Source organism: Vigna radiata, chromosome 2 (genome assembly GCF_000741045.1).
Source record: "Vigna radiata var. radiata cultivar VC1973A chromosome 2, Vradiata_ver6, whole genome shotgun sequence".
NCBI classification, from domain to species: Eukaryota; Viridiplantae; Streptophyta; class Magnoliopsida; order Fabales; family Fabaceae; genus Vigna; species Vigna radiata.
In genome coordinates this window covers 15,749,504-15,759,487 of record NC_028352.1, presented here as the reverse complement: position 1 = coordinate 15,759,487, position 9,984 = coordinate 15,749,504, and positions in this window count along the sequence as shown.

Here is a 9,984-nt window from a genome sequence, read left to right as displayed (position 1 = left end):
CTGGATTGAAAGCATGCATGCATCTTAATTTGATTTCACTGAAGATTTGAGATTGAGTAGTGTTTGTCATGTACTTTAGGAGTGTTGAATTATTGGATGAAATAGTATAAAGCCAAACTCTGTTTTGTTTGCTATTTTGTTTTGTTTGCTTGAGGACAAACAAAGTTCTAAGTTTGTGGTGGTGATGAAGGTTGAAAAACAGTTATTTTCATGTCATTTTGGACCAAATTACTCCTTTTACTGCTTAGAATGAGCTTAGAATCAAGCAAAACTCAATAAATGAGTCTGTAGAGAGTCAAAAGCTATTTTTAGCGATATTATGCTTGTTTTGCATTGTTTTGTAGCATTTTTGAGAACGTGAAGAATGAAGTTGAAGATGAAGGTCTTAGACTCAAGAAAAGGGAAGAAAAATGGAGAAATGAGGAGTCGACGTACCGCCCCGCGACAAATTACACTGTTGGGCGGTCCAGTGCGAGGAGTTGGCACCAGGCGGTGCAGCCAAGCGGATTTGCAATTAGAGGCAAACCGCCGGGCGGTAGACCACTGCCGTCGGGCGGTAGTGTGGCTTGAGGGAAACCGCCGGGCGGAACAAGTGTGATGCCAGACGGTTGTCTGCTGGCCTTGGGCCTGTTTTCTGTGACGCTCCTTAGCTATGAATAGTCCTGTTACGATTTCAATCTTATTCTTTTGACAGAAGGGGGCGGCCATACCTAATTTCACTCTCTAGAGAGGATCTCTTTGATGTTGAGGCTCTTTTCCATTCTTCATCCATTTTTCATCTTGATTCACCATGACAATGGTGAACTAAACCCTATTGTTGTTGGGGGAAAACAATGTAATGTTTTGATACTCTCTTTTATTGAAACTCTTGTTTATTTATATGGTTTCCATATGCTTTGATTATTAATTATTGAGTTCTCATCTGTGCTTAATGCTTTTATCGTTTAACTCATTCGATAACTTTTGTTTGTCTTTATTGATATAGGGACGTACAGTAATGTCATGAACTGGTGAATGATTCCTTTATTAAGCAATACCACCTAGGGATAGGGGTAGGACGATCAATTGTTTTTCACTTCTTCTCTATAATGCATTATTAATTTCTAGGGGAGGCTAGGGATAGCAAGCAAGTAATTAGTAATAGGCTCTTTCGCAGAGGGATCAGGTTAAGGGTAGGCCAAGAAAGTTGCATAACAATTAGTGAATCAAGCAAATAAATCAAGAGGAGTAAATAAGAGAGAGCGAATAAGATGAAATTGTAAAACTCCAAGAACTCCATTCATCCATCGTTTTCTTCTCGTCAATTGAATCAATCTCGTTTGCATGTTTATATTTTGTTCTCATACCCAATTAATTAATTTTTATTTTCAAGTCTTAGGATCTTAATTCACACGAACGATAAGGCCTTTCGAGTCTCTTGGGAAACGACACTTGGACTTACCATTTTATTATTACTTGAACGATTTGGTACGCTTGCCAATCCGTTAACAATGAGTGAGATGGGTTAAAAAGAGAGTTGTGATTGAACTTTGAGTGATAGTATAGCTCTCTTAACTCAAGGATTTTGTATTCCAGAAAAAGCATTTTTTCTTGATAGCCCAACCTCATTACAAGCCTTGGAAAAGTCCTTGCGATGGCATTTGCTTGTAAGGATTTTGATTGTTTTAGATGAATGGCAATGTTGTTTTATGTGACATGTGAACAGTAGAAGAGTGGAGTGTCCATTTAAACACTTGAGTGATTGAGTGAAACACTTGCTTGGTGAGAATTGTTAAATTCCATGTTTACATCTATGCTTAGTGGATTGATCATTCATATATGAAACATCTGTTGGGAAATATGTGCTTATGTGAACTGAATTGAATTGAAAGCATGCATGCATCTTGATAGGATTCCACTGAAAATCTGAATTGAATAATAACTTGTTGTGAGGAAAATGATTTTTGAAAAAGTGTTGAACTATTTGATGAAAAAGTGAAAAGCCAAGTTTTGTCTTGTTTGCTTGAGGACAAGCAAACAAGACACTATTCATGGCTTAGAATGAGCTTAAAATTCATACTTAAATTTGATATCAAAACACATCATTTATGGCTTAGAATGAGCTTAAAATCAAGTAAAACACTTAGTTGAGTCATGTGAGAGTCAAAAGTCGGTTTTAGAGATATTATGCTTGTTTTTACATTGTTTTGCAGGGTTTTAAGGTGAATTGAAGATGGAAGTAAAGTAAGGTGGACTTAGAATCATGAAAGATGAAGAAAAAGGATGAAAAGAAGAGTCAAAGGGACCACTGAGCATTAGAATGGACCGCTGAGCGTCTAGAGCGATTAGAGGCAAACCGCTCAGCGGTAAAACTGACCACTAAGCGGTCACGTGGCTAAGAGGGAAACCGCTGAGCGGTTTAATGAGCCGCTGAGTGGTTATCTATTTTTATTTGGCCTAGATTCTGTTATCTTTTTGGCCTATATATAGCTCTAGTGCAATTCAAAACTCATTCTTTTGGCAGAGAGAAACGTCCACAACAACTCTACATTCCTTGGAGGCCATTCTTTGGATGCTTAGGCTCCAAACTACTCAATCTAGGGTTTATTCTTTCATTCTTCCATTGTATTTCATCTTTTGAAACTCTCATATATATCCAAATTCTTATTTATTTTATATGCTTGCATATGCTTGATTTATCAATTGTTGGGTTCCTTACCTTTGCTTAATGCTTTTATCGTTTAACTCATTCGGTAAATGTTGTTTGTCTTTATTGATACGAAGATGTACAGTGATGTCATAAACTGGGGGGAATTACTTGATTAAGCTAATAGTAGCTAGAGATAGGGGTAGGACGATCAATTGTATTTTGCTTTCGTTTATCATGCATTATTAGTTACTAGGGGAGGCTAGAGATAACAAGCCAGTAATTAGTAATAGGCTCTTTTCGCCAAGAGATTGGGTTAAGGGTAGACCAAGAAAGTTTGCATGACAATATGATAAATAAGTGAATTAAATAAGAAGAGTAGATATAAGAGAGTGGATATGATGAAATTGTAAACCCCAACAACACCATTCATTCATAGTTTTCTTCCTTGCCAATTGATTCACTTCATTTGCATGTTTACTTTTTTTCTTGCATTCAAAAACCTAAATTTAATTCCATTCTCAAGTCTTACGCAATTAGGTTACACGAAAGTTAAGGCCTAAGAGTCCTTTGGGAAACGATACTTGGACTTACCCATTTTATATTACTTGATAACGATCTGGTACACTTGCCATGGACTTAACAGCGAACCAATAGTTTGCGATCAATAGTTTCATCGTCTTTGCGTTTTCTCTCTGTTGCACTGCATTTCCAAGTGCGTTTGATATCCTTTTAACGATTTAAAGTTGTTTTTACTCTGATTAAATTAATTTTTGATGTATTATCTTTCATTTGAACAAATTAAAATGAGTTTTCGTTGTGTTTTGGTGCGATTTTCTTGTGTTTTTGGGGTAGCGTAGTGCACCTTCTCCTTTTTCTAGTTTCCTCATAAGAAAAACTTGCGTCTTTTGGATCTCTCATGGCATTTCAACCGAAAGACGAACTTAGGTTGTTGCTTAAGTCCATTCCGACCGCCAATGAAAAAGAATACGACATCGTATTCTCACCGTATTTTTTTTCAGTGGTGGTCGGAATGCACCTAGGCAACGCCCCAGGTTCGTCTTTGAGTTGAAATGTATTGAATGAATGGACGTCCCCACAGACGTCGGTTATTGCAATGTTTGACGGCCTTATAGACGTCGTACGTGTCACTAACCTAGACGTCGGTTCGAGCAAGATCTGATGTCTTTATAGACGTCGAGCTTTTCACTAAACTGACGTCTATATGGACGTCGAAACTACAAAAATCCAACGTCCCATTCACGTTACCCATATAGACGTCAGTTCTAGAAGTGACATTAAAAGCCCAAAATAATTGACGTCTAAAGCCCTTTCTACACTAATCTAGTAATTACCATGAAATATACTTTAGTAAATTTTATATGATGAGATCTTTCATGTCCACTAAGAGTCCAAAACTTGTCATCAAGTGATGATAATCAATAGATGTTCATACCATACTATGAAAAATGAAAAAGTCATTAGATATCTGATAAATATGATGGTTAGCAAATGAAATGAGATTATGATAATATGATTGTCAAGTATTAGTCTTTGAATTTAGAACTTAAGAAATATTTTTAGAAGTGATCAAGTGTTTTTTTTTTTTATTTATTTGTGATTGAATATATAATATAATCACTAGTGCAAAAAAGGTTTTTTATACTGGTTAAAAAAAGCTTTTTATACCGGTTTTTGTGTTGGTATAGAAGCAGGGGTATAGAATGTTTTCATTTTTTTTACACCAGTTCTAGAACCGGTCTAAAAAATTTAACTTTTTACACCGGTTCTGTCTGCAACAAATATAAAAGTTTGATATTTACACATGGTATTTGAGGATTAGGTATAAAAAAGTCATCTCATCTCACTTTTATACCTACTAAAACCAGAACAAGTATAAAAGAAACTTGCTTTTATACCTGATGTTGTTATAACCGCTGCGAATTTTTTTTTTTATACCTGATATGACTTGAACCGGTATAAAAAGTGACTTCTTTTTTTAAATATTAGATTTGTATATGCTACTATCCATATTCAGACCTGTATAAAATTCAATTCCATAATATAGTTTAAATATTCAATGATGGGTTGTCGCAACCCATACAAATTTGATTGCATATGAGAAATGCAGTATAGTTAGGGAATGACTCCTAGGTCGTCTCTCAAGGACCAAACTGTGGTTCGAGAATTAGGTCAAACACGTAGTGGGGGGGGGGGTGTGAACGGTTTGTGAATGCGAATGAACTAAATCAAAAGACGAATGCAAACAGAATCTTTATTAACAACCAACCAACTAACCTAAGCTACCATCACAGTCAAATTAACACTACCAAAAATACTAGACAACATTAAAGTTAAAGAAAATGTCCATCCTAACACTGTAATAACAAAAAAATTCAAAGACAAAATTATTAAAATCTAGCACAGTTAAAATTATTAAAATGCTACACTAAATTAAAAAGATATATGAAAAAAAGAACACTTCAACATGTAATGTAAATTATTGAAAGACAAAAAAAATAGAAAAACAATAAAAACCTTTCTACCATTGTCGTGACATATCATCAATTCCAATTTAAACTAAACATTCTTCATGTGTTGACCGTAAGCTTTGTTCTCCATCAAAATCAATTCACTTCTCCATACACTTCATGCTTGATTAAAAGGAAAATAAAAATTGGAAAAAAAAAAACAATAATAAAAACGGTGCAACACTCAAATAAATGAAAAGTGTTTCAAAAAGAAACCTTTCACCAGCCGTGAATGCCTCCCGAGACTACACAAAATAAATCATTGTTTCATCATTCTAATAAAACAAACTAAAAACATTGCTTCTTTCTTTGTCATCCACCGTAAACATGCTCTAACTAATCACCCTCTTCTATCTAATCAGTCTTTATTCTTAAAGAAATAAAGGAAAAAAAAATAACGCATTAGCTAGCTGCAACATGCGTCCCATCGCTGATAATGATCCAAAAGAAAGAAAAAAAATATGCTTTGCTTAACCAAAGAAAAGCCACCACCGTGAGTATTTTTCTTTTCCCCTCAACATCAAATCAGCATAAACATTAAATGAAAAGTGCTAAGTTACACGTGACCAAATGCTCTTCTCACAAAGTGAATTGAAAGTATCAAAGCAATGAATGTCCGTGTGCTTCTCATCTATCAACTATTCAAGATTGGCGGCTGCACTTGTTAAGGAAAAGTAAATTGAATGCAAGCTTCAAACTTTAACAAACGTAACAGTGTATTGCAAAAAAGAAAAGTTATGCTCTTCATTCTAAATGAAAACGTTCCAACAAAGTAAATTAAAAGCCAAGTGGCAGCTCTTCATTACCGTGACCCTCTCCCGTCTTGTGAAATCACTGTTTCATATATGAAATAAAGAAAAAGGAAATGTTCCAGCTTATCTACCAAAAATCAAAAGGAAGAGTGTGTTTCTTTTATTCACCTAATGTCGAGTAGTGTGAACATTTTTCAAGCTCCAGAAACGTTGCAGCACCTCTCCTAAACGTTGCAGCAGCCCCCTTTTCCAATTGTCGAGAGCTCCCCTTTTTGCAATGTGTCGGCTGCACCTTTTCAACCAAGGCCATGTGTCTCAAAAATTAGGGTGGTGTCCACCCAACCTTAGGATTGCCAAGTGTCAAGTGTCTAATAAAATTGGGCCCAACAACATTTTTTCAAAATTGGTCCAAGATGCAAAAAGTTTGTCTAAAAAGTTTCAACAATTAAATTACAATACAACTAAAATTTAAAATGTCTAAATTTGAGAGTCTTGAATTTATTTGGTGTCCTAAAATGTCCCAAATTGTGTTTCCAAAGCTTTCCCTGAAAATAATAATGCAAATAATTAACTCTGAAAATTTAAATTAATTAAAATTAGAATTTCGGGTCAAATTAAGCATAACTAGGAAAACGGGAAAATACCGGACAATTAAGCACAATTCCCTGATTAATTCTAGCACAATAAACTAAGTGAAATCAATAAAATATCGACTCATCAAAATAGACCACACTTAGTCTTTTGCACTCCTGGGCAAAACTAAGACGAAAAACAGGGAACAGTTCAACGGACATTAGGGAATTGACATACACTCATCACACAGAAACAAAGACTCAAAATGAAAGAAATATAATTACACATTCTCAAGAAATCTGGACAAAGAAAAGAAGTAGACAGTATCCACACAGAATCAGAGAAAGCAGATACTCATGAAGTCATCCAAGCAATTCCAAAATGGCAAAATGATCAATCAGCTCAAGAAGTGAATCAATAGCAACAGAACCTCACAGATGCACACTATCAGTGTTTCTCTTAAGTGTCTAAGGTAAACAATGTCAACTCAATGCACTCAAGAAAGCAAACACAAACAGACATGGCGAGTCGCTAATATCAACACTCAAAACATATGCATGTTCAAATCAAAAGGTCTTTAATGGATGTAATGAGGCCAAGGACAAGGGAGGATAACATATGGATGAGAAGCTATAAACCAAAAGAAATAGAGGAGCAATGGGGAAAAAGTGTAAACACATTCAAACACACCCAAAACCTCTAATTCAATCCTCTTCTTGACTCCATTATTCACAAATGTTTTTAATTTTTCTCATTTTTCTATATTTTTTTTTCATCTTGTCTCTTTTCTTTTTTCTCTATGAAGAACACAACTGTTTGAGACAAGATATATAATATATTTACGAAAAAAAAAACAAGAAGAGGAACCAATTAGCCAATTCTCTGAATCTCCCAAGAGACCACACTTATTCCCAAAAAAAATTCCAAAGCTCCAAAATTCCCTAAGGTTAAGGTAATCATGGTTTTTCACTTAGGGCTAATGTACGAGCTTGAAAACAAAGAAATGGGGAAAGTATAGGCTTAAAAGGGCTATCAAAGGATCACAACAAGGTAGGCTCATTTGGCTAAAAAGGCTCAACAACAAAGCTGCCTTTATCACTTCCAAACATGCATATCAATCAAGAATCATCAANAAGAGTCAAGCCAAGGCATATGTGCAAGCAATCAAGAGACATATCACACACAAGAAAGAATATCAAGTGGCTCAAATCTCACACAAGGTATTTCTGTCACAATCAAATCAACCTCTCAAACGTCATAATCATCTTCCAATCAGAGAAAAGCAAGGATTTCAAACCAATCAGAGTATCAATGAAGTGAAAGACACATCTACAACCCAAACAAAGTCCAGAAATCAGGAGAAACATGTAAAACTGTACACAAGACACAACAAAAGAACTACTTAGAAAAGAAAAAATTTAATGTGGAAAACAAAAACTAATAAAGAAAAATCAGAATCTCCCCCAATAGACCACACTTAAACTACACAATGTCCTCGATGTGTTACAAGCATAAGTTCAGTAGTCAAAACAGTCAACAGATCATGGACAAGTGCAAGACAAGTGGGGAAAAGGAGGAGGAGGGAAAAGAAAACTCCCCTGATCATGGTGGAAATTGCCAATTTTGGACTTTCAGGGAGATATTCTCCACCATTGGATTCAGCAAAGAAGTCTTTAGGAGAAACGACTTCAGTCTCCAAATTTGATCAAGCAGGGAGATATCCTCCACAGCTGGATCTAAGTAGCAGTGATTGTTGATGAACTCAAACTCTCGTATATACTGGCACCCTTGTCTTCCACCACGGGTGTGTGTTGATCAAATGCATGTGTACCTCCTACAACATGGTTAGTGCATTGTGGCTCCACAGAAATAACATGTAGGGGTATATCACCCAATCTCAGTGTAAGAGGGTGAACCTCAGCTATACCCTCAGAACATGAATCAATTTCAGAAATAGAAACAATATCAATCACAGGTTCAGATTCATGTACAGTGCATGGAGAACAAACATTAAGATGTGATGGCAAAAAGTGGTTCTCATCATGCAGAGAGGGAGAATTAAAAACAGGCTCATCAACAACATAATCATCAACATACCTATCAATAGCATAATCATCAATAACCGAATCAATCATAGGTATGTTTAACTCCACTTGCCTGAAGATTGGTAGAGTAGTAGAAGGTGAAGATGGTCTACCTATCTCAAAAGTGTTGCTAATATTTGTCTGGTCCTCCAATTCTTCATCAGTCTCCTCAGGTGCAAGAGTAGGGACATAGGAGGGTGGGAAAGTAGATGGCACAATAACAGACTCATGACTCTACTCCCCATCTTCTATGTGGATGGCATCAACAACATCTGCAAGCTGAACAACCTGAAATGGTGATTCCTCTGAAAATTGAGACTGTTCCTCAATGAGCTGGTGACCATCTGTCCCACCTGATTGCTGAAGCTCTGAAAGGAAGCTATAAATTCCTGCTGAAACTCCTGAAACTGCATATTCTGAGCAGTCATCTGTCTCAACAACTCCTTTAATGTAGGCTCAAAAGTAGTGTGAGGATAAGGAGTTGCTTGGGCAGGCTCATGAAACTGCAGTTGTTGTGGTTCCTGGACAGAGGGAGGCATACCAGGAGTCTGGAATGATGGTTCCTGATATTGACGATGTTGAGTACCATACCACCCCAGGCTAGGGTCATTCCATCCAGGATTTTTGCTATAACCATACCGCACAGGGGAGAATTTTTCAAGAAACTGATGCTCAAGATCTTCCCAACTGGTGACAGATCCTAGAGGAAGACAATACAACCAATCCCTTGCTGCTTCTTGTAACGAATGAGGAAATGCCCTTAAAAACATGTCTTCATCTGAGACATCAGGAGGTTTCTTTGAAGAGAAAATGGTGTAGAACTTCTCCAAATGTCTATGTGGGCATTCACCTGCAAAACCATAAAACCTAAGCAGCAAATGTATCAGTACAGTGTTGAAAACACAACGAATATCCTCCTCATCAAATGGAATCGGCTCCCTTGGAGCACTCTCATGAGATGGAGGAGGAATCGTACTATTCTCAACATAAACATCAACAAAATATGCATGAGAAGCAATATCAGAGTCAGATGTAGGAGGAGAATCATAGTCACAGGCACAGGCAGAAGAAACAATATTCACAAAACCAAAATAAGTAGACATGGGAAAGAAGGGGGAAAAGAAGAAAGCAATGAGAATATGCAACTAAAGCTACCTAAATGCAACAACACAAAACATCACACACAGAACAGAACAACACACTCACAACACAAGACAAAACACAACACACACTAACACAACAAAGACCTAAAACCGAACTGTTCGTCCCCAACAACGGCGCCAAAATTTTGATGGGCTGTTGCAACCCATACAAATTTGATTGCATATGAGAAATGCATTATAGCTAGGGAATGACTCCTAGGTCGTCTCTCAAGGACCAAACTATGGTTCGAGAATTAGGCCAAACACGTAGTGGGG